General features: G+C 41.3%; 1 protein-coding gene across 3 annotated transcripts in view; it reads left to right on the top strand.

Moving 5' to 3' along the window:
• Pde11a (phosphodiesterase 11A) overlaps positions 1–26034 on the top strand; it is a 364881-nt gene that overhangs the window by 16641 nt on the left and 322206 nt on the right. Inside the window, exon 1 of one of the 3 annotated variants that reach the window (XM_042275494.2) lies at positions 18096–18202. The exons of the other annotated variants lie outside the window; for them this stretch is intronic. The gene's annotated coding sequence lies outside the window, so the exon portion shown is untranslated. Of the gene's footprint in view, positions 1–18095; positions 18203–26034 lie in introns of those variants that run through there. 3 annotated transcript variants of the gene reach the window in all.

The following is a 26034-nucleotide window of genomic DNA, read 5'->3' as shown; positions in this document are numbered from 1 at the left end:
AGATGTCAAGGGTCCCTTCATTTGCTTATCCACTAGTGTAGGATGGTACAGGGATACAGTGGTACAGACTAGGGATATTAAAGAGAGGAAGGCCCGGGGAACCAAACGTTTCATGTATATACCAGTCAGACTGTGGAGGATAAAAGCAAGGGATGGTGTGTGTGTGTGTGTGTGTGTGTGTGTGTAGGAGAATAAACTATGGCAAAATCAGGATGGCTGGGTTCATGACAGTAACGTTAGAATAAAGGCACTTACTCTGCTTTCCGTGTTTTTTTAAATGACAGTGGTGATACCTTTCAGGGGAGGCAGAGTGATTCCCTGGAGAGAGTATGGAAGGTCAGACAGAGAGATCACTGATGTGGGGTGGTAAATGCAAGCCAGGTCAATGGGTCTAGAGAGCTCAGAATCAAGACTTTGGGGACAGCAAATGCAACCACTGTCTCCGGGAAGCATTTTTTTCTCCATTCTGTACTTGTGTTCAGTAAGGACGTCAGACTTCCTCCTTTTATATATATATATATATTGGGGATTGGACTGATGGTCTCGCATGTGCCAGTCAAGCCCCATCAGACAGACTCCTGGTTCATTTTCAGTTGGGTTATCTACCATTGCTGAAAAACACTCAACCCATGAGAAGGATGAAGCTCTTTTCGAGTCATCAGTGATCAGTTTGATTAAGCAGCTAAAGGACATTTCCAAAGATCACAGCAGGCAGGGCTCTGCAGCTCAAGGGGATGGCAGAGTGGACACACACATTTTCCACACACACCCCTGAGTTCTCGGAGCTGCAGGCTCTCAGCCTGGTTCCCCTCCCTTCTTCCTATAGTCTCAGCTCTGTAGGGTGCTGTTCTTCTCTTTGCAGAAACCGGCTCCTCAGGGTGGCCCTGTTTTGTTAGGGCTCCCGCCCAGCTCTTTCCCCAGCTTCTCCCCTTTCTACTGGTCACCCTTTTCCTGCCTGTTTTTTGTTTTTCCTCCTTGTCTTCTGGCTCTTTCTGACAGTACTGATAACATGAAACAGATATAACATCACAAGTAGGATTCACTCCTAGCTTTTCAAAATCAAAATGTAAATCTCACAGGCCTCCCTCAGCAAGCTGCTGCTTTTACTGCCGGGTGGCCAGTGATTGTGTCTTCTTCTCCATTTAAAATCAGGTGCATGGCATGTTTGTCTTCCCTTTTAAGTACACAGAGTTTAATTACATTTTAAACTGTCCCCCATGTGGTCCGTGGCTGTAATGTATTTCCTGTGGGTCAGTGTCTTGCAGTATAAAAAGGACCTTGCCTCCCAGGGACATTCTAAGAACAAATGGCAGGGAAATTGTCATTTAAATACTTGATATCCAACACCCACGTTTTATTAAAATAAGGACAATGATAAACCTTTCTTCTTTGGAGCTCTCACCAGCGGGCCGGTTGTTTTCTTGGGGTCTTGTCTCTGTTAACCCTATGATGGTCAGTGTGTCATTCGGGGGAGTGTCCCCCTTCTTCAGTATACAAAAGGAAATACTTTCCATCTTCCTGAACACGCCAGGATGTGTGTTGGATTTAATCACCTCTGTTTTATGGCCCCTTTCCCTTATGTCTTAATGTTCTAATAAGTGCTTGTTCATTTGTGAAATTCAGCCACTTCTGTCCTCCTGTGACCGTCCCCCGAAGGGAAAGCCCCTTAGAATCCTAACAGCTCTATCTTTCTTCCTTTATGATTTCTAGCAGCACCTGATCGCTCCAACTTTAGGAAAGACATTTTTCTTCCTTGACAAAAGAACCCATTCATTACAGATGCATTCCTAATTCTAAAATTCTCTATAAACATATAAAGCTAAAGGCCATGTTGTCCACGTTCCGAATAGGAGAACTTGAGTGAATGAGCACCAGACTGCTCTCTACTTATCCCTTTTCCCATAGACTGTCGCCTTCCACAAACCACCGTGTGTCTAAGGAGACACACGGAGGAAGATTTCCACCATAATACTGATTGCTGCTGCAGTGGAAATGCTGGTTCGTCTATTTCCAATGTTCTCTTTGCAGAAATTCCACCTATCTATCACCCATATGGTGCATTTGGAATGAATAGAAACGTTTCTTATATTTGAATATTATTTCAGGCTTGGCACTTGTACAGAATAATCTCATTGATTTTCCTGATACCACAGAGAGGAAGACAGGGTAGGTGTTATCTCTTCTAATGCCTTTCATTAAATAGGAAAGAGACACTGAGGTACCACTAGCCCTAGAGTCAGAAACAGGCTGTTCTGTCTCTTCCACTGTGTCTCCCAATCTCAGACTCGGAGAAGACCCAGTTGTTGTTGTTGTTGTTGTTTTCTGCTCTGAACCAAGTGAATTGGAGGGAGGAAAAAGACAAAGAGTATACCATAGTTCATTTTCTGTTGCTATTACAAAATAACCGAGATAATGTAATTCATAAATAATAGGGATTTGATGATTTCAGAGTTCTACAGGCTAACTGGTCCAAAAGCATGGTGGGGCATTCAGTGAGGGCCTCCTTGCTCCATCACGGTGTGGTGGAGGATATCCTGTGGTGAGTCTGAGCAGATGACACCATAAGGCCTCATCTTTATGATGCCGCTTAACCCCAATTATCCCCTGAAGGCCTTACCTTCAATGTCATCAACATGAATTTGGGGATTCAGTTTCCAACACAGACTTTTGGGGAATATATTCAAACCATAGCAGAATGCACATGAATCATCAAAATATCACATTATAATTAGTGAAGCAGACATTGGCATGTATACTTATATTTACAGGCAATTATAACACTCAATTCCTGAGTTAGATAGATAGGCCTTCCCAGGTACAAACAGTGCTGAATGTCCAAAGTCTCCCCACACAAATAGCAGTTCCCTTTGAGGTGACAGGCTTGAGACAATGGAAGGTTTGTTTTTGGCAAGGAGTCTGGCTCCTGAAAAGGAAGGGTAGCGAAGGACAGACTTCTCAGTCTCCCTACTCCTTACTCAGGCAAATGACCAACTTCTTGGAGAGGACCAAGGAGTAGGTCCCACAGCTGGAGAAGGTGAGGAACCTATCATGGGATCCAGAGAAGGGGAAAGAGTTTTCTCTTTCTTATAGATGCCATGCCTCCTCACAAATAAATGTCATCCCTGACACCAGAGAACTGCTCTCACCACCCGCTCCACAGCAGTCTCCCTCCTAGGCCTCCTCTTCCTCATCATCAGGTGCTGAGGAGAAAACAAGGCCATCACCTTGAATTCATTGCTTTCCCTCCCTTCCCTATAGGATCCCTGTCAGCATGCTTTTTGATTCACTCTAAATAAACCTCAGATCTGTCCATCTTTCTCCATTTCTACACAAGATTGTTGTCTAGAATCACAACTGTGCTCAAGCCACTGTTACCCTTCACCTTTCTGTTGAAAATGCCCACTCACAGGGTTGTCTGCCTTCATTATTTACCATTTCCCAAGAATTCAAATGGGGCATTGGCGAGTTCTTAAGCTGCCTCCCTGCGTGGCAGTGTATAGGATGGTCATGCCGGCTTCTCCAAGGGGTTAGTGACCCCACTTGCTTTCATTCTGATAGTGGAAGACCTGTCAGCAGAGGAGAACCCATAGCTGGGCTTCTTCATACCCTTCACTTACAGGAAGGTCGGCAAATGTCTTTTCTTCTGTTTACCATGTGATCTTCATATACAATATGGAAGAGCTAAAAAAATGATTTCCAGGACTTTTCCATTAAGAGAGAATAAACTCTACAAAGTGGTTCTGCCCAAAATTTTAGAATTAGTAGCTTTGTAGAAAGTTATGTTTGGTATTGGGTGAGCCTTGAGCCTGAACTGCTTATAGAGTGACTAGTGTATGCTCTAGAAGGTCACAGATGAGGTTCAGGGGTGTCACTAAATGACAAGCATAGACTAGGCCACTTGTAATGAGGGGTTATTTTGAGGAAGCATGTCTTTGTCTATCATTGGGACAGCTGACAGAAGGCGATATCTTGGTATCACCATTTCATACCATCTATAGGAAAAAAAACAATTTTGGTTCAAGTCTCCTTCTGTAGGGATAAAGATGGAGCTAGGTAGATAGAGTGCTTGCCTTGAATGTACAAAGCTCTGGGTTCTGTCCACAGTATTACATAAACTGAGCATAGTGATACACATCTGTAATCCTAGTACTTGGGAGGTGAAGGCAGGAGGTTCAGAAGTTCAAAGTCATCCTCAGCTGCATAGTAAGTTGGAGACCAGTCTGAGATAGGAGACCCTGTCTCAAATATCAAAAGAAAAATAAATGGGGTTTTCTTTTGGGTCTTTATATCATCTTCAACAGAGAAGATAGCCAACAACCATGTCATAGAATGTGAATTTGTCTTTAACTCAAAGATTAAAGAAAGCTTTCCTACATAATTGTTCCCATCTAAAAATATTCATCTCCCAAGACCCCATCCCCATCCCTAACTGAAGAGCTACTGGTAGTCGATAGCAGTTGGGGGAAGGAGAGTCACTTTTCTTTTAGAAGTGGCTGCTGGTAGGCTGTACATGTCTAAATATCTCTGAAAGTCCATCAGCAATGAACAAGTTCATTATCAATTAACACTAAGAAAAATCAATTGATCGCTTGGTGAGAGCAATAATGTCACGCGGCAGAGTTTCACTCACTGAGGATAAAGGAAATCCATGAGGGAACACAAGATAGCCCAACTCCCTCAGCTTCGCCCAAAGCAGCCTACATTTAAGCCAGATCTGCATATTTGAAAGAGGCAGCCCACGAGCCCCCTTGACTGGGCATCATCTCACCTCCCCACGCTTTGATTTTATTGTTCCGGTATCTTCCTTCCACCTCTTAGTCATGACAACGACCAAGAAACTTAAAGTCATCAAGAGACCTTGATGGTTATACCAGAGAGGCTGACCACCTTCTCCACACTGCACTTTGGTAAACTAGACACCAAACTTCAGGATCACTCTAATCTGTTTATAACAAACTCTCCCCAAATACCTCTCAAGTAAATAGAATTCAACCTTATAATGCCACAAGAAAAGAATTCTGCTGATAAGATTACACACTTGAATTTTATAGGAATATACAGTTCAAAAATCTGTAAGAATGCCTTCCAGAATCTGTTTTTAGCAATTCCCATCCATTAACACTGAGTGAGATCCCAGCAATTGTATCCTTCTTGGAGTGTTTGGGACAAAGTACCTTGACACTACATTTCTCCAGTGTTACTTGTTAATGTCCCAGAAGGCAAATAAATAAATAATAAAAAATAAACTCTTGGATGTAATAGTAGCTTATGACACATATTGTTTTAAACATTTGTATTAACTCATTTATATCTTATGGCAGCATTATGAAAGAATTCTGCTATCAATTCATTACTTAGCTGATGAAACCCAGGTATAGATGGTTAAGTAACTTTTTAAAGATTATACAGTTAAGAAGTTGGAGAGTCAGAGTTTGAACCCAGACTGAAGATTAAATCCAGGACCTTGCACATATTGGGCAAGCATTTTACCATGCAAGACACAACTTTAGTCCCAATTTGTGGTCTTAAGGTCCATGATTTGCTGTCCCTATTGTGGTATGTGAACAATGGACAATGGCCCGCCCACTCAACATCTTTTCACAATACCCTTCACCAAAGCTGTGAGACAACTTTGACAAGGACTTATCAGTTGTTTCTGGAAATCGTGCTGTGAGTATGAAATTTTAGATTCTGTAAAATATGGTCATTCAGTTTTCATCACAACTAGTGAGCACCAACACAAGCTGTGAAGGGATCTATTCACGTCACTGGACTGACTGTTAACCCTACAGAATGCTAGAGAGAAGATAATTTGCAAGGCAGAGCTAGAGGTGTTCTCTTCTTACTATTACATGTATCCATTGAAGATTGAGAGGTGGACATTGCCTTGGCTCAAAACCCCAAAACTCTTGCATATATATATATATATATATATATAAAAGCAATTTCCTTACTGTGAAACCTTTTGAAAAGTGTAGATGGACTATAAGAAGGCCACTAAAGTCATAGCCATCTCTCTGCAATTTATGGAGCCAACAGCTGTTTGATGTTTGGCTGCTGGGAACATATTTCATAGTCATTCATTGCATTAGTCATGGGTTGTGCCAATTGCTGGGGGCAGATACCCACTGAAGCAATAATACTAAGTTATTTCTAGGATGGGAGCTAGCATCCCAGAAATAACATACAGGACCTCTCACAGAATTCAAAATAGGAAGTAAATCAATGAACCTTGTGTAGAAAGATTTTGGGAAAGGAACAGTTTCTAATGTCTGATTTTTTTCTAATGTATTATTTACTTACTTCTAAATAATAGTTTAAATTTAGTCTTTGAGAATTTCATAGATGCATATAGTATATTTTGGTAATATCTACCACCATTCCTCCTTCCAAGTTCTCATAGACCCCTCCAACATATCCCTTCCCAACTTCATATCCATTTAACAGAGACCCACTGGGTCTAATTACTGCTTCCTGTAGGCAGGAGGTGAGGGCAACCACAGAGCATGGGCAACCTACCAGGAACCTCACCGCTGGAGAAAAATGACCTTCTATTCCCCAGTAACCTACCAATAAATAGTTCCTCAGCTGGCGATGTGGCCACATGTGCCCCTCCCACATTCATGCTGGGATGTTGACTGGCTTGATCTTGTGCATGTCTTATACAGTCAAACACAGCTATTGTGAATTCATGAGTACAATGGCCCTGTCATGTCCAGAAGACACTGATTCAAAACATCCTCCCTAACCTTTGGCTCTTACAAGCTTCTCACTAACTCTCTCTCTCTCTCTCTCTCTCTCTCTCTCTCTCTCTTAACGTTCCCCTAACTTTAGGGGGCTGGGGAAAGCAGTAATACAGGTTTATACTTAAAGCCAAGCACTCCACAGTTACCTATTCTCTACACTTTGAATTTCTATATTAATTGAAACCCACTGCCCCAAGAAACTTCTCTGATGAGGACTGAAAGCTGCATCAATTTATGGATATAAAAATGTGTATTTAAGGGTCAGTTTGACACTATGCCCAAACTAATAATAGTAGTAGGTTCTCCTCTAGGGTTTGAGGAATAGTCAAACCATGGAATCCTGGCCAGATTTAGAGTACCAAACATGAAGTTTTTCCTTGAAGCGGGCTTGAAGGCCAATAAAAACAGTTGGTTGCTCCTGTAACATTCATGCCACCATTGTTTTTTCAGAAACAGTTTTGTTTTTATAGTCTGGGCTAGTCTCAGACTTACTGTGTTACCCAGACAGTCGAGCTTATGGCAGCCCTCCTGCCTCAGCCTTTGAGTGCTGAGATGATGTACGTACGCCACAATGCCCGGCTCTCTGCTTTGTATTTTGACTGTGGATCTAAACAGCCCTTTGTGATTCATGCAGTGTTTTAGAATGTACCATCTCAATCTGCCCTTACGGCTGTGAAAGGTGGAAATTATCCTCATTGAATGTGTGAAGAAGCCGGGACTTGGAGAAGGTACACGGGCCACAATTTTTCAACTGAAGAGTAGCAGAGCTGGGATATAGAACTTAAAAGTTCAGGTATATGAGGCATGTTTGTAATTCCCTAGAGCATCTTAGATGACAATGAAGTGAGACGTTTATTTACAGGATTATATCAGGAAGCCATACTTTATATTGGCATAGCTATGTGATCAGTCTAGATACACACATATAACTAGACAAATGTTTATATATTCTGTTTTGGGGAAAGAAAGTAAAATCCATATTCCAAATTCTCTTTCTCTGGTCATCATGTCTATGAGATGAACTATATATTTGGAAGAAGATATTCACAATTTGTGAAGTACCCAAACTTCAAGCTTTCAGGGAATACATTATTTCTTCTTTATCAGAAAACAGCTATTGTTGTTTTCCTCCAGCAGAAACCAGTCTTTTCTAACATATCTAATTAAATACTAGAAAAAAATAGACTGGGTTTGATGTTTGTCTGTCGACTTAGTGGCTGTATGTGAATCTACTGATATTTTAATTATCGTCTGCAGTCTCATGGCCCTACAGTCAGTGCCATGCTGGCCACTCAGGCCATGGTCTGGTGGGGCTTCCAGTCCTGGCCCTGGCTCTGCCATGGTGGTGATATGCAGGTTTAAATTAAGTATTATTCTATTTATTAATAAGACTCAGGAGTCAAAGTCTGGGGTGAAAATCTGCTAGCTTAGAGAGGTTGAGTAGCAACTAGTTGACCTTGCTTTTTGGCCAGAGATACCTCAAGAGATGTCTCTTCCCTCGTCCCAGAACCAAAAGGAAGCTTACACTTTAAACCCCACCTTTTCCTTCCAGTACATCTTCTCCATCCAAATCGCTGGCTTCTCTGTGGCTAATTCTGGTCAGCTAGTTGCTGGTTCCACTCCATGATTCGAGATAAACTTTATTGACAGTCTGGAGTGTCACAGTGTGATCAAACTATCCCACAACATGAGTTGTCCTCATTTGTATAGTTGTTAGCATCCTTGGTTGTGACACTGGAGACCAGGGTTCAACTCTCTGATGGGGCTACAAGCTGGCACTTTGCTGTTGGTGGTACAGTTGTTTGGACAGGCTGAAGGGGTCGAGGCTAGAGAAGCATGGATGTGAGGCCAGCCTGGGCTGCTTCATTTCTTTGTCACTGGTGTGAGTGCACAAGTGAAGCCAGGCAAGTAGAGTCAATAGGCAGTTCAGCAGGAACTGGGCATACACACTCATCCCCCTCCCCCATCTGTCTGTCTGTCTGTCTCTGTCTCTCTCTGTGTATGTGGTACACACACACACACACACACACACACACACACACACACACACACACACACACACACCTGATGATCCAGACCAGAAAGAGAAGTCAGAGCCACCTGGTACTAAAACTTGCATTGAGGAGAAAGTGGCGTCTTCAAGCTTCGTAACAGCACACAGTTCATAACTGTGGCTTTCCGCCTTCATCTTCGAAGCCAATAGAGAAACAGGAGACCTAAGCATCGTACCAATTGCCCAGCACTATATATAGTGAGTTAGCCTTTAGAACAGGGGCCAAATGAGGCTTGTGAGGAGTTTAACTTTCAAATGAAGTGAAGTCATTATGGGATTTAATGGCTCCTCTGACAATGGGGTCACAGCTTTCATTTCCCTGAACCTACCAGGGAAATGTGTTGCCAGGTATCTATACCGGTTGATCTCTCTCTCTCTCTCTCTCTCTCTCTCTCTCTCTCTCTCTCTCTCTCTCTCTCTCTCTCTCACACACACACACACACACACACACACACACAACTATTCACAACAGCCATATGCAGTGGGCATTATTAACTCCATTTCATACCTGAAGAAAAACTCAGAGCTGAGAGAAACTGCACAACTTGTCTAATAGGAATAACTCACCAATGATGGAGCCAGGATGCTAGCTCAGATGCCCGAGTCTAAAGCTTGGCCTCTTCCCATCTGGGGTTACTGCAGAATCAGAAATGTGTGCTCTGGGCCTCTGCCAGATTGTTGTTAAATGAAACTCCAAACCATAAAAATCCCAATCAGAGTGGCACCCAACAGTAGTCCATGTTCAATCTCATGTACTAAAATAGAGACAGAAGTTAATACTGTCTGTCCTTCATGGTAGCTAGTTCAACAGCAGGTCTCTTATTTAATCCTGTTTTATTGGCTGACTGGGAAACTAGACAGTCCTAGCCCTGGGTGATTTGGGTTTAATCCTCTTGCTCATCTGGCTCCTGATACTCCTTGACATTCTTCCTTCTTATACATGCTGGGGAAGCCACCACCATCTTGAGAATAGAGGTAGAAGTGACTGTGCTTCTGAAAGTCCAGAGTGACAGTGAAGGACACATTCACCACCAGCTTGTGATGTCGATACAATGCTAGTAGATGAGCACTCAGGTATGGTGGATGCACTTGGCAGGACCTGATTTTAAAGACCTGCCCTGGGCCTGCAGCTACCTCACCAAGCAATTCTCAATTCTCAGGCCCAGGATTTGATCCAGCTTCATATGGCCCTCATCTAGCACCCCAGTGGGACCAAGTCTCTAAGTCCATGAGTCCTTTACATCTAGTGTCAGTAGATTCTGGCAGCACTAAGAATCTTTGCCTGAGTACATTTGGTCCTGCAGACTTCATGTTGGTTCTGGAGCCCATATTCACTGACCAGCTTCAGTTCCTAGTCTGTCTGATTTTCTCAAGGGTCTTTACAGGGCTACATTGGTTTGCCACAAGCCTGGTTCCTGGCTAACAATGACATCTTTCATACAAAGTGTTATGGAAACACTGGAAAACTCCCAATGTAGACTTAAAATAAATGTTAGCTTCTATTGCTTTTGAAAAGAAATTGTATGAGAATAATTAGTAGGTTTTACCCAGTTAAAGATCAGTACCGTACATGCTTTCTTTCGAGAAAGAATATAATAGTATGTATTTTAAGTGTCTGATCATTCTTTGTGTCAATCTGTATTTATTGGTTAGATTAAACTTAAAATTACATGTCAGACATTGGTATCAAAGTTACAATAATTATTCAGATAAAAGCTATGTAAAGAGAACTGTGAGGAATGAAAGTAACCCTATAATAGTATCTATGCAAGTAAAAGTAAGAAGTCAGCAAATTGAAGTGTACAATTCTCTGAATTCATCCAGTTTTTGTACCACTAATTCTATGGGGTTTAGTGGTTTAGTCATGGTGTTCATTCTGTACTGCATGTCTAAAACACACCTGTTGGAATTCTGCAGATTACAGCTCATATATATATATCAAAAACACACCTCCTATAATCCTTTAGATTACAGCCCATGCATGTGTCTAAAGCACACTATAAGCAGATTTTCCTGTCCTGCCAGCCAGCTCCCAAATCACCACATGGAGACTTATTAATTATAAAAGATTGGCTGGTAGCTTAGGCTTGTTACTAACTAGCTCTTACAACTTAACCCATTTCTTTTCTTTTCTTTTTTTTTTTTTTGGTTTTTCGAGACAGGGTTTCTCTGTGTAGCTTTGCACCTTTCCTGGAGCTCACTTGGTAGCCCAGGATGGCCTCGAACTCACAGAGATCCGCCTGCCTCTGCCTCCCGAGTGCTGGGATTAAAGGCATGCGCCACCACCGCCCGGCCCCCATTTCTTTTAATCTACACTTTTTTTTGGTTTTTCAAGACAGGGTTTCTCTGTATAGCTTTTTGTCTTTCCTGGAACTCACTCTGTAGCCCAGGCTAGCCTCAAACTCACAGAGATCCGCCTGGCTCTGCCTCCTGAGTGCTGGGATTAAACACGTGCACCACCACTGCCCGGTAAATCTACACTCTTTTATGTGGCTGAGTTACCTTTACTTTATAATAGTCATGTTGCTTCCTCTGGGTCTCACTGGCCACTCCTCAAGACTCTACCCTTCTTCTTTTCAGCAGCCTCTTAGTCTGACTCTCCCACCCAATCTTTTCCTGCCCACTATAGGCCAGTCAGCTCTTTATTAACTAATGTGAGTAATGCATATTTACAGTGTACAAAGATTGTTCCACAGCAACACACCTCTTAGAATTTTGCAGATTATAGCCCATGTGTATAGTCTAAAACACACACCTCTTAGAATCCTGCAGATTATAGCCCTTGTCTAAAACACACTTCTTAGAATTCTGCAAATTCCAACTAAAGCAAAATGAGCATAAACATATTGGTGATGACAGGAGCTTTAGACCTTCTTTTTATCTCCATTGTTTTATTCATTGTCTCTTATGAATCACAATATAACCAACCAGGAGAATAAATAATACATACACGTACAGCATAAGGAATAAGAAAATGGATGCAATTCTAGTCATGTCAGATTAATACCCAAGGCAGTGCCATCTGCCCTGAAGGCTTCTGCCATCTCTTCCTAGAGTCATCCTCCCCATAACCCTGGTCTGGCTAATGCTGTGCTGAATCTCATCTGATTATTTTCTTACCTTTTCTCTCCATGGCTGTCATATCTATGCATGTTTTTCTATCTAATGTGAAATCTCATTTTGTCTGCTTTTCAGCTCCATCTAAATGTAACACAACGTTGAGCAGAAAAGTAGATATATACATTTAGATCCATCTACTTTTCTGTTCAACATTGTATTTCTTCAGATTAATTCATGTTAAAATCTATAGCAATGATTTTCACTACTGAAAAAAGTGTTTGTTTTTATAAAATATATACTATACTTTGTAATTCTACTTTTGGAGATTTTTGAATTATTACTAGATGTTTTGATGTGTTTAATAATGTTGCTATCAACATTTTGCAAATGTCTTATTACCTGGATAAAGCCTACCCAAATATGTCTTCAGAACCTGGAAATTTATTATTGAAGATATCAAGGGAGATCCTGAAGAAATGATTAAGTTAATGACTTTGAAATGGCAGTGTGTGATTCTGACTTTCCTGCCTGCCTTGTATTACAAACAGTCCAATAATCCAGGACACTTTCTCCATTTCAAGATCCTTCGTCCATGCTGGTGCTTGACCGGTATGGCCTTGTGCATGTCTTGTGCAGGCAACCATAGCTGTCTAGAGTTCATGGGTATGACATTGCTGTCTTGACTCAACACTTCGCCTACTTCCAACTCTTACACTCTTTGTGTCCCTCTTCTGTGATGCTTTCCAAGCCTTGGGTGTAGGGCTTGTTACGGACGGGCACCCCATTCCATTCTCTGTACTGTACTCTACATTCTTTGGCCAGTACCCTGCACTAACTTCTGTCTAATGCAAAAGGAAGGGTCTCTGACATAGGGTGAGAGTTCCAATAATCTGTGGATATTCAGACAAGTATTTAGAAGACAGGTAGGCACTGTATCAGTTCAGAAGAATGGTAATAGTAGGTTATCCTCTAAGGTCTACGGCCTCTTCAGCCGTGGGTGCTTAGCTAGGTTTACAGTACCAGGCAGAAGTTTGATACTATTGAACAGCCTTAAGTCCAACACTCAGTTGCTGGTTACAGTTGAGATATTAGTGTTGTTATTGCACCATTGGGCATATCTCACTAAGCTGATTGCTATTATAGTTCTCAGGATTTAAATATTTAAAAACTTTTGCTAACATGGTTTCTTGAAAAGTGGTATTAAGCAGTGTGTTATTTATTTTTGCTTTTTGAGGATTCTGGGAATTGAATTCAGGGTCTTTACATGCTAGGCTAGCAATCAACAACAGACTAACATCACCAGATTCCACTGTAGTTTATTTTGTGTTTTCTAAATCATCGAAACAGGAATTATCCATTTCCCTCAGTGGTGTTGACCCCATTAGCATAATTTACCCATGTTGAAAAATAGCAACATTTAAAGTCTTGCATTTAGGTGACTATTTCATGAAATATCTTTTGAGCATACAAACTTTCCCAACATAAAAAGACATCTCAAAACCACATGGTAGCATTAATGCTTAAACAAGCCATAGAAAAATCTGGGCATGGTAGTATATACCTTTAATTCCAGCGCTTTAAATTCAGAAGGCAGAAGCAGGTAGATTTATGTGAGTTTGAGGTCAGCCTGGTCTACATAGTGAGTCCCAGGCCCTTCAGGGTTATATAGTAAGTCTCAAAAATGCCTGTCTCAGGGTTAGGGATTTAGCTCAGTGGTAGAGCACTTGCCCTGAGTTTGATCCTCAGCTCCAGAAAAAAATAAAAATAAAAAAATAAATAAAAAGCCTGTCTCAAAAATTACTTTAAGGAAAAAAATATTAAAAACAAAATTAGAAAATAATCTCCTACTTTTCCTGATGCTAAAATGAAGAGTTTTAGATGAATTCCATTGGCAGAGGAAATCTCAAAACAGTCTAGTATAGACTCTGTTGTATGGTTATTAGTGGTAACTCAAATGAAGATTTATAATGAAAAGGAGCGAGCTGAACAAATAATAATATCCTGTGCCATTTTATGTTGGAAGTATGTGATCCGCTTTTTGATTTTGATTTTATAGGTGATTATAGTTAAGGTATTGCATGAATCTCAGAAGAGACTTTGAGCTTTGGATTTTTGAACCTTGAGACTGCAATAGACTATTGGAACTTTTGAAGTTGGACTAAATGCAGTTTTACATTATGATATGGTTTCAAGCCTTTGGGGTCCAGGGAGTAGAATGTGGTAGTTTGAATGTAATTGGTCCCCATAATTTCATAGGGAGTGGCACTATTAGGAGGTGTGGCTCTGCTGAAGTAGGTATGTTGGAGAAAGTGTGTCACTGTAGGGGTGGGTTTTGAGATTTCTTTTGCTCAAGTTTCCCTCAGTGTGACGCTGAGACCACTTCCTGTTGCCAGCAAGCTGTAGGACTCTCAGCTACTTCTCCAGCACCATGTCTGCCTTTTTGCCTCTGTGTCCTGCCATGATGAAAATGTATTGAACCTTTGAACTGTAAGTGAGCCCCAGTTAAATGTTTTCCTTCATAAGAGTTGCCATGGTTACAGTGTCTCTTCACAGCAATAAAGGCCTTAACTAAGACAGGTGGTATGAACAAGACCAATTTGAACAGCACAATATTTTTTCTTTATTTGAATAATCTCTTCAGCATTCATCTATAACCAGCTGACATATTGTGAATAATGTTTGTTGAGAAACTTTTCATGTTTTAAGAGAAACTTCTTAGTGTCACAGCAATCCGCTGTTATTTGAAACATAGCAGGTCCTCTTTGGAGAAGACCACAGACAGTTTTTTTTCTACTCTTGTAGTGCTCTTCTTGTCAACTGGATATTTTTGGAATTTAGGCATCACAGTCACAAGAAAGAGACTCTTAGACTTCTGAGTTATCCACTGTTTATCTTAGAGATTTTGGAGTGTTGTACCTTCTCATTCAAGGGGACACAAGGCTGAGAAGGAGAGGATGCAGGGATACAGGGACGAATACTGGCCCCAAGGATCCACCTAGAAGGTGGGAAGTGGTAAAAGTTGCTTCTCAAGTCTTTTCACAGTGCACAGTACCTCGCTATTTCTAACCCAGGCTGTCAGGATCTGCTTATGCCATTTGCATGCAGACTCACATCAACCAGTCCAAATTACTGTATTTTTTTTAAAAAACAAGTATCAGCTACTGCTAATTTTCAGTTTCCAGCTTTGGTCCCTTTGGAAAATCAAGATGCATTGTTATGAAAGAGGTTGTGATGTTTAACACTGAAGTCAGAATCAGTCTGAGTGGAAAGATCCATTTGACATAGTAGGACATTGCCCAAATGGGCTATCTTTCTATTTGTTTTCTGGTTCAGTTTAGACAATAGCATCAAGTTCCTTTAATAGTCTATGCAGCATTTCAATTGAGCCTAATTTTTGTGATAAAGAGTTTTATTTCCAGGGTGATGACAGCTTGAAAAAAAAACGACAGAGCCATTTAGTTTCAGGCCAGCTTAGACCCATTTATATCTTTCTGAGCTACAGAGTATAATGATGTGTATTTTTCATGTTTATGTTATTTATTAGGACTGACCCATCTCCACCTTGACAGCCGTCATCTGGTATACCTTACAATCCTGTAACATAAAGTCTGCTTTCTTCAGATGGCAGTTTTGAAGCTATCATCCTGTCCTGGATGGTTATCCCCTCACCCTCAGGAACCTGTATTAATGCAACTGCTCTCTAAACTACTTTTCTTTATAGAACTTTTCTCATGTTATAATAAAAAATCACTTATAATACATGAAATAATAACCTATAACCTTATATGGTAGAGTGAATTCATACTATAATCAATTTCCCTTTGAATATTCAGGTATTATTCAGTTTTTCTTATTATAAATTCTTAGGAATGAAACTAATGAATTGAAGAGTATAAAACTTAGAAGTGTTTGTTACTAGTTACTCAGTTCTCCATATGTATTTTATATTATCATCAGCAAAGTATAAATGTAGGTAGCTTACTAAAACTGAAAGTAAATAACGCTATCTGGACCAGAGATGAGTCAGTAGGTACAGGTGCTTGATACAGAGCTGAGGACCTCACTTTGTTCCCTGAAACCTCGGTGGTAGACGGAGAGAATGGACTTCTGCAAGTTGTCCTCTGACTGCCACGGATGTGCTGTGGTGTGCATGTGTGTGTGTGTGTGTGTGTGTGTGTGTGTGTGTGTGTGTGTGCCTTTCTAGTCTGTTAATTTTTCCACTTTAAAACAGTTCTTACTATTCTAATTATTATTGTTTTGAAATCCATTTAATATCAAACAATCTCTGTTTTTATCATGTTCAACAAAAACCATGATTGAAAACATCTAAAAATACATTTTATTTTAAGTTGTAGTTGAAAATGTTTCAGAGACTTGAAAAGCATACTTTAAATAAATGACTTTTTGTTAAACATTAATAGTAACTTCTACATAGTACCAATAAGACTTAGGAATGCAATGGAATATATGATGCTGAGAATTGCAGTAATTTGGCATGAACGTAGGGAAGATTAGGAGTGTACTAACACAGCCGTTTATGAATCGATTCCATTTGGGAGCTGCTTCTTAGAATGTCTCATGGGCTGTGGGAAAATGGTATTCAAAATAGGGTGCTGGAGTAGCCCTTTTTGGGGTTTTAATGAGGGGATTATACCCACTCTCCTGACCTGTCCCTAGCTTTTTGTGCATCACCGTCTTGACCTTGGCTCCCCCCACATTTCTTGGTTCCTGACTGTCTTACATCTGAACCACATCTCTGTGACCTTACCCCCTATCATATCTGCAGGCTTCCTGGCCTTTCTAGCGCCACCTTGTGTCCTGACTCATTGACATTCTTGAAGTTCCCACTGTCAAGGGCAGAGGGGTGGCATCTCTTTCCTTGGCTGACACTTCTTGTAGCTCTCCTTCCGGTACTGGCCTCTTCACGGCATTTCCATTTCCCCCCACTAAAGCTTAAAGAGCACAGGTTGGCGGTTAACTCTATAGCACATCTGTAATATATCAATGCAGATATTTGTGGGATCCAGTAAAGCCACGGAAGAATTTATCATTTTCCTGTTTCTGACCTCACCTGCACTTTGTTTTCATCTGGCAGTGGTTCTTCCATTTTTCACAGTTTCTGCTCTGAGATGCATTTATTGTGAGAAAGATAAATAATAAATGACAACAGGACAGGATCAAAAGGAAGTGCCCGCTAAGTGTGGGAGGGCAGACTGGCATTAGCCAACCAGCTGACTTCAGCAGAACTGAAGGGAGCGAAGTCTCCCAATGGCACGTGACAACCGTGATCATTCCACAGCCTCATAGGAAAAGTTTTTATGGCGTCTGCTAACCACTAATTCAATTTGGAAGGCTTCAATAAAAGAAGACTTACTTTGTAATACATACACTGACCGCCTCACATTAACCATGCTTGTAGCTAGAGTTTTCCTGCCTTGCCCACAGTCAGGACAAATCTTTGTCACCCGCCAGTCCCACAGCCGCTCAGACCCAACCAAGTAAACACAGAGACTTATATTGCTTACAAACTGTATGGCCGTGGCAGGCTTCTTGCTAACTGTTCTTATAGCTTAAATTAATCCATTTCCATAAATCTATACCTTGCCACGTGGCTGGTGGCTTACCGGCGTCTTCACATGCTGCTGGTCATGGCGGAGGCTGCAGTGTCTCTCTGCCTCAGCCTTCCTCTTCCCAGAATTCTCCTCTCTCCTTGTCCCACCTATTTCCTGCCTGGCCACTGGCCAATCAGTGTTTTATTTATTGACCAATCAGAGCAATACAGACATACAGACCGTCCCACAGCACATGCTCCTGAGTCAGACTGAAGCTTCCACAATCAGGAAGGGTTGTTGATGATATTTTTACTCTTCAGAGTGCTACTTGTTGTTTATGAAAGAATTCAGTGACAAGACTTTTGTTTACTGTGATGACACTCTGCAAACACAAACTAAGAACAACAGTGATAATTTTGTACTTTCCCCAGCCAGAATCCAATTAGGAGACACAAAGCATTAGCTATCAATTTACCATATGTGATGTCTTTGTTTTTATGTGGTATAATCTCAAACCTTTCATCAATTCATAACAATTAGTTGTTCTTTCTATAGAGAAAGACAGAACATTCCAAATCATTAAAAACTGACCAAAAACCATAGAGCTTTGTCTCTCAAGCATCTTCTGGATAAGAATGTCCAGTGATAAGTTACCATGGTAACGAGATTGTCTCTGTTAGGGTTACTATTGCTGTGATGAAACACCATGACCAAAAACAACTTGGGGAGGAAAAGGAGTATTTGGCTTACACTTCCACATCACTGTGTGCTACTGAAGAAAATCAGGACAGGTATTCAAGCAAGGCATAAACCAGGAGGCAGGGCTGGTGCAGAGGTCCCAGAGGAGTACTGTTTACTGGCTTACTCTCTATGGCTTGCTCAGCCTGATTTCTTTCAGAACCCAGGACTACCAGCCCAGGAATGACTCCACCCACAACTGGTGGGGCCTTCCCCATCAATCACCAATTAAGAAAACACCCTACAGTTTGAGTACAGCTTAGTCTTATAGAGGCCTTTTCTCGGTTGAGGGTCCCTCTTCTCAGGTGACTCTAGCTTGCGTCAAATTGACATAAAACTAGCCAGCACAGAGATGCTTTTGTGAACTAAAATGAAATGACTACTTACTAATTGATGAACCAATAAAAGCAATTTCCTTTTGGTTGCTAGAAAGTTTGGAGATCTATTGACTGTAGTTTCAATGTATTATTTAGTTTATGCTTGGTGTTTCTGTGAGTTTGTGTATACCGCAACTCCATAAAGAATTTGAAAATAGTGTAGTGGAAATGTGAGATTAGCTGGGTCTTCACTTCGGGTGAGGTATTCCCAGGTGTTATGATGGGTACACAGGCCCATCCGTTAAATCTTCAAGGAAAATATGACAGATACACAACTAGTGATTTTTGTCCTGAAAACCCCGACGTATTAGTTATAGTCGGTTTCCTTCACAGCCAGAGACCACGGATTTAAGTGACACTCTAATTCAGTGGATTAAGTCAGATGCCTGGAGTAACCCCACCCACCACCCATTGGGATTTAATTGCTCTGGGTGGAGCTAAGGCATCTGTTTCCTGAAGGACTCCAGAAAGTAGCAGTGTATACAGGAGTGGCCAGGGCTGTTCTTTTGCTATGAACACACGAAAGAGTGAAGAAATGCACTATATACATGCATGTGCTGTAACGAATGGGCACAATCATTTAGAATCAAGTTCAGTTGAAAGCCCCACGGCATTAATAAGGTGTTTTGTAATTACATGCTTCTTCATCTGTTGGTTTTGAAAGCATAGCTAACATTACATGGATGTTAGACTTGACAGTTTGAGCATCTTGGGTTTGAAGGGCCATATGTGACCTATGTGGAGTTGAGAATGTGGTTTAAAAAAAAATCATCTTTACAGAAGACATGGTGGTTAAGACTCATTCTTGGTTTAATGACGAGCATAGACAATCTTCCTGTAAAGTGCTGAGGGCAGAGACCCAACACTCACAGAGGCAGAAAAGAGATCTTCATCAAACCACCTTTGTTAAGAGTCTGAGACCAAGCTCTGGCCAAAGGAAGCCCTGGGGTGCTCGCTCCCGGATAATGGGGGCAAGGCCTGGCTGATCTTTGACTTGAAGACTTTGTATTATTATTTTTTTTCTCTCCTTGAGGGCAACCTATCTGACAGCTTTCTCTAAAGGAGGAAAGGGTTATGCTGGATCAGAGCCACGGAGTTTTCATCTGAGTCTTTGACTCAGTGGATTCTGGGCCTGTGGTGAGGTTGATCGTCTCCGTGGCTAGAGCATGTGGTACAGAGAAGGGCTTTGTCACAAGGTTTCAGGAAGCGAAGAACAAGGAGCAAACTATCAAGCAAGCCTTACCTTAGCCACATCCCTCTAAATAGTCAGTACCATCTAAAGCAGGGGTTCTCAACCTGTGGGTCATAAACCCTTGATGGTCGAATGACCCTTTCACAGGAGTCGCCTAAGACCATCGGAACACACAGATATTTACATTACGATTCATAACAGTAGCAAAATTACAGTTAAGAAGTAGCAATGGAAATAATTTTATGGTTGGAGTCAGCACAACCTGAGGAACTGTGTTAAAGGGTCGCAGCATCAGGAAGGTTGAGAACCACTGGTCGAAAATTTCTCCAAAAGGCACAACCAGCTGGAGACCAGTCATTCAGCACATGAACCTATGGGGGAGGGGGACCACATCATCTTCCAACTGTAACAGCCTTTTTATGTAGTCCTAAAAACGTGCTTTGGGGGCTGGTGGGCATGCGCAGGCGTAATGAGTGCAGATGCTCTTCAAGGGCATGAAGCTGAGATCGCAGAGGCTGCTTTTCCAGAGCCCGAGTGGATCTTGAGGATCGGAGCCTATTTACAGAATGTACCCGGAGTCTATTTACAGAATGTGCCGTGGTACCTGGCTGAACTAAGGATCTCGTAGAAGATCTTAACAAACCTATGGAATTGCCCTTTTTTAGGTAGGAGGTACAGTTCAAGTATTTTGCTGAAAAGGATGTTAAAAATCTTAGCTGAGTAGCACATAGAAAGAGTAGGTCTACCCAAAAGGCACTTAGAACTCTCTGCTTATGAAGAGTAGTTATACTCAAAATACTTGATACAAAAAATATTATGACAAGAAAATTCTTGAAGCAAGGAGAGTCTACTGCAACCATAAGAAACTCATTCCAGATCTTAACGACCTTTTTAAAGGAGCCTTTGCTGGAAGTTATTAGATGCTCCTGTGGTAGATCAGCTCTTGTTCCTCTGTCCTCAGGGAGATGAGTATAAATGGAGGACCATCCCCTGTGATATGCACCAGAGACCTGGAGGCATTGCTAGGTTCCTCTTCAGGTTTCCATTTTTAGGAGCAAATAAGCTCAAGGTCATGGGCTCCGTGCTTATCCTGCCTCCTCTGTGTTTGGCTGTCTGTGAAACTTTGCTGACTCCTAGAGCGTGTCAGATGAGAAGTTATTAGGCATTCTTACTGACACAGTCTTTCCAAGTTTCTTTAACCAAAAGGACGTGCACACACACACACATACACACATACACACACAAACACATTTTAGGGACATCCCCATCATGTAGGTGACCCACAGCCAACTAAACTTCCAAATGCCCACAATGAAACCCCCATCCCTAACCTCAGAACCTGTTCTCACTTGGTGAATCTCCCCATTCCCCACCGAAATTCCTGAACAAGAAGCAAAAAAACATGGGGGAGATTTTGAGTTCTCTGTCTTCTACAGTTTCGTCAACTCACTCAAATCCTAGTGATTTTATGTTCTAAGCACATTTCAACTCAGTCCATTTTCTACCATATGTTACTGACTCTTCCTTCCAACTCATTCTTTAAGTGCAGCCAAAGCAGTCTTTCTAAAATGAAGGTTTAGTCATACCACTTCCCACCTTCTGAAACCCTCTAGTGTACTATACGTGTGTGTATGTGTGTGTGCATGTATGTGTGTGTACATGTGTGTATATGTGTGTACATGTGTGTGCATGTGTGTATATGTGTGTGTACATGTGTGTGTATGTATGCATACAAGTGTATGTGTATATATATTTATGTGTGTATATGTGTGTGTATGTGTATGTGTGTATATGTGTGCATATGTGTGTATGTGTGTGTACATGTGTGTATATGTGTGTGTGTGTGCATGTGTGTGTATGTGTATACACACATGGGTGTAGAGGCCAGAGTCAACCCCAGTCGTCATTTTTTAGGAGGCATCCACCTTGTTTTTTTTTTTATTTTTATTAAATATTTTCTCATATATTTTGATTATATATTTTCCTCTCCCCAACCTCATCCCAGTTCCCTCTCACCCAGCTTCTTATTCTTTCTCCCTGGATAAAAAAGCGAGTAAAAGCAAAAAAAGAAAAAGAAAATCAAAAAAGACAAACTAAAAAAAGAAAAGAAAAGAAAGAAGACAAAAAATACCCGAACAAAACCACAACTCAGTGTCTATGGTTCTCACATGACTCTGAATACTTTGGAGATGAGTTTGGCCCAGGCCTCGTGGTTAGACTTTGGTGGGAAAGAAACTTTTCTGCAGAGATGCATGCTGTCATAACCATACAAAGGTCAGGGCAGACAAACCAAACCTGTTCCAGATAGAAGTTCAAGTCCAATCCACCACAGGCCGCTTCACCGATGGGCGACACCAGAATGCATGCCGCTCTCCTTCCCCTTCAGGTTTTAGTATTCCCCCATCAGTGCATTCTTGGGTCACGTTCTTTATTATTATTTATTATTGATAATTCTTATACACAAACTGCATAAGAGATTTAAAAGTGGAAATGTTTAGTATCGGCTGATTCAGTTTGGGGTGGGTTGGAAGGCAGGCATTGGTCCCTTTGAAAATCTTCTGATGTGTAGTCAGAGCAGGGAACCTCTGATACAGGGGCCAGAAGATGCATCCCTCTTTATTTAGTAATTGATTTACCAACTTTCGTTGTTCTCTTCACACACAGACTTTACCTTTGTCTCAATCTCCCCGATCTCAGGAAATGGCATTTCTACCGAGACACATTTCTCAGATTAAAACTTGAGGCTCAATTTTTTCCCCATTAGTTTTCCTTCCCCAGCCAACCCCTCAAGCACTGTTGCCTCACTTTCCACCTTCCAATCCCCTCGCTCACTTTTCTGTAACTCCCAGTGGCCTTTCCTTAACCCAGAGCATCTCCAGGCTTATCTCACGACTTCCTACCAGGTAGCTGCTGGTCCAGTTCCATATCAGATCCAAAAAGTTCCTAATTTCTAAGAATGGTCTTAGTTTTTAAAAATAGATTTAAACATTTAAAGAAGAATAGTTCATTCATCTTTATGAGATCTTAACATTGTTCTATATTTGTTTCGTAGACCTTTCATGTAAGTGAGTTGAATACATTTTTATTACACAGCACCTAGTTAAATATATTTTCATAAAATACAATTTTATTTAGATGTTCTCATAGTGCAAACATAACAATGTTTAATATTTTATGTCTTCAATTTAGGGAAGTAAAAAACAAATATGAAGATTAAACCTGTTTAGATGGAGAGATGGCTCAGCAGTTAAGAGCTCTGGCTGCTCTTTCAGAGAATGCGGGTTCAGTTCCCAGAACCTACATGGCAGTGCACAGCTGTCTGTAACTCCTCTTCCAGGGGATCCAATGCCCTCATGCAGACATACTGCAGGCAAAGCACCGATATACATACTTCAAAAATTAGTTTTATTATGTTATTTTACATGTATGAGTGTTTTGCCTGAATATAAGTGTCATGTGTGTGTGGTGCCCACAGAGGGCAGAAGGGGATGTTAGATCCCCGGGAACTGGAGTTATGGATGGTTTGAACTACCATGTGAGTGCTGGGACCTGAACCCAGGTCCTCTGCAAAAGCAACAAGTACTCTAAATGACTGAGCCCCCTCTCTAGCCCCAAGAATCTGTAATATTGTGATAGACCTACAAGGAGGACATCCCCCTAAACAGAACTTCTCTATATTCACATTTTACAAGATCTTCCTCCTGGGATCTAGGAATCGGCATTGTGAATAGTAGTGACACTCTCCTTCAAAGTTTCTCTAGGATATGAAGGCAGTCATCGATGTATCTGGACATAAGGAAGCACATTGAAAATATTAAACACCGTCTAAGCCTCTGCAAAGTTTTACTTATGAATTAACAGTCTTTCCCTCTACCCTTCATTACCAGGACAAACAGAGAAGCTATTTGGCCATATATTGTAGTAATAAAATCGAATCCCCTTAAGAGAAAGGTAAACAGCAGGGGAACACTCGCCCATTATGTCTACTTGCACTGTTTCTCTTAAGAGAAGCTGGGAGATGATCCCATGAACTCTCCATGATGTGGAATTTGGTCTCAAAAGTTCCCGGACACAACTGCTGTCAAATTTTGCCTCAAAGGTTAAATTACTGTATTAGGAGAAAAGGTCTGTCTCAATGGTGGATCTGACCTGGTGTTTTCTCCTACTCTCGGTTGAAATGCGTGACACAACAGAGTTTGCAAACAGGGGCACAGCCAGAGCTTCCACTGTGGGCCAGCAGCGTGGCAATGCCCATGTCCTAGTGGTTGAAATAACGAAGTCCAGCAAGGTCAACTGCAGGAGCGTCAAATAATGTCCTGATAATCTCAATAGAAGAAATGATAAAATAACAAATAACATTGTTTCTCTGCATAATTATATAATACATTGTATAACATATAATATGTAATAAATTATGTAAAATGTATTATATATAATATTATACATTGCATTATATATATAATATAATGTAAAATAAAACAGTAATAAAAGTAAAGAAAGAAGAGGAAAACCGCCACCCACTCATGAGGTAGATGTAGGCTCAGGAACAAAACCCTTGAAAACTTTCTCACCAGTGTGACAGACAATGACAACCTGGGAACCAGCCTGGAGACTGTGTGTCAGGGGAATCCATGGCCACACCGACCTGGGTAGCTGCTCTCCAGAAATGCTGAGAGAAGGTCAGGACTTCCCAGAGGATGTCTGCATCAACATAGTTCAGCCTCTTTATGCACCCAGGGCCAGGTCCTCTCTAGAGAGTCACAATTTTACTTCTTAGTTGTTTTAGTAAAGAAGCCAAACTTCGCTGTTAAGCTGAAACCTCTTCTGTACTCTCGGCTGCTATTTCCTCCCTTCTCTTTAGATAACTACGACATACACTGGGTGTTTGTTATTCTCATGAATAGTTCTATTTTTGCTCTGTATCTGAATCTGTAGATGATACTCAGGTAGTCATCAGACATTTGTTATATTATACATATCATTAGACTGTAGCTTGCTCATTTCCATTACCATAATTTTTTTAAAAGTTCGTTTGTTGGTTTTTTTGAGACAGGATTTCTCTGTTTCTGGCTGTCCTGGAACTCACTCTGTAGACCAGGCTGGCCTTGAACTCTGCTTTCCTCTGCCTCCTGAGTGCTGGGGTTAAAGGCCTGTGCCACCACTTAAAATGTTTTTTTTTTTTTAAATTAGATTTACTCATTTACTTTATGGGTGAGGGTTTTGCCTGTACGTGCACCACTCTTGTGCCCGGTGCCTGTGAAGGTCAGAAGAGGGCATCAGATCCGCTGGATCTAGAGTTACAGAGGGTTGTGAGGCAATACGTGGGTGATGGGAATTGAACCCAGGTCTTCTGCAAGAGCAACAATCGAGCCAGCCCCCACAACCATGGTTTTGATTTTTGTTCATATCGACACAAACAGCTCTAGTTTTTTCAACCCCCTACGTAGTGTTGTCGTAGTAGGTATCAAGTCCAGAGGTCAGTTTTTTCGCTCATTTTTCCATCTATCATGTGAATAGGTCATGTGATGTCCTATTCCTTATTTTCACCATTGAGGTTGCCCTGGACATCTGTATCTTCTGTATATGTCCAAAACTCCAAAACGCCAAGAATATGCCAAAGAGTCAAAAGGTCTTAGTTTTTCTATATTTTGTGTCATTATAGCACACTCTGAAAAGGAAGTTATTTGAAAAATACTATTGAGCCTTTACAATATGCCAAGATGAAGTAAATTAGAGAGACGGCGTTTCTGCTGTTTGAGGTCTTCTATTTTATTTAGAGATGAGAACAGATTTAGCGATGGGAATCCATTTAGAGGACAAATTTAGAGGTGGGAAAAAACAAAACCTAGTAAGCTAACTTCAGAGAAGACTAAATGCTCCAACCGTGACTAATGACGTGTTTTCTGGTTCCTGATCTTCCTTGGTTTTCCATTCTACCCAGGATTAAGTAGAAACTACTTCTCCCGGCTGTAAGACTTGGCACCATTAGCTTCTGCCTCTGTCTGTTATTTTCTGTACACTCTATCACCTTGACCTTGAAATCTTTGGACTCAGTTATATTTTTTTCCTGCTTCACCACATTCGGGCAGGTTTCTGGCTGCACAGAAAGTTCTTTTCATTTCTCTTTGCCTCTCTCATGCCCCGCATCATTTCCCTCAGTGTCACTTAGCACGCTGGGTGATGATGCATGTATGATGATGCATCTGCCCGGCCTGCTAGCTTGCAAGGTTGTGAGATGGGCCTGCTGCTGCTGCTTTTGCTGCTGCTGCTGCTGGTTTCCACACCTCCTAGCCCACACCCTGACACAGAGATGTTC

The sequence above is a fragment of the Peromyscus maniculatus genome, chromosome 4 (assembly GCF_049852395.1).
Source record: "Peromyscus maniculatus bairdii isolate BWxNUB_F1_BW_parent chromosome 4, HU_Pman_BW_mat_3.1, whole genome shotgun sequence".
Lineage (NCBI taxonomy): Eukaryota > Metazoa > Chordata > Mammalia > Rodentia > Cricetidae > Peromyscus > Peromyscus maniculatus.
The sequence above is the reverse complement of the archived record's forward strand: the minus strand, read 5'-3'. Positions and strand labels throughout refer to the sequence as shown.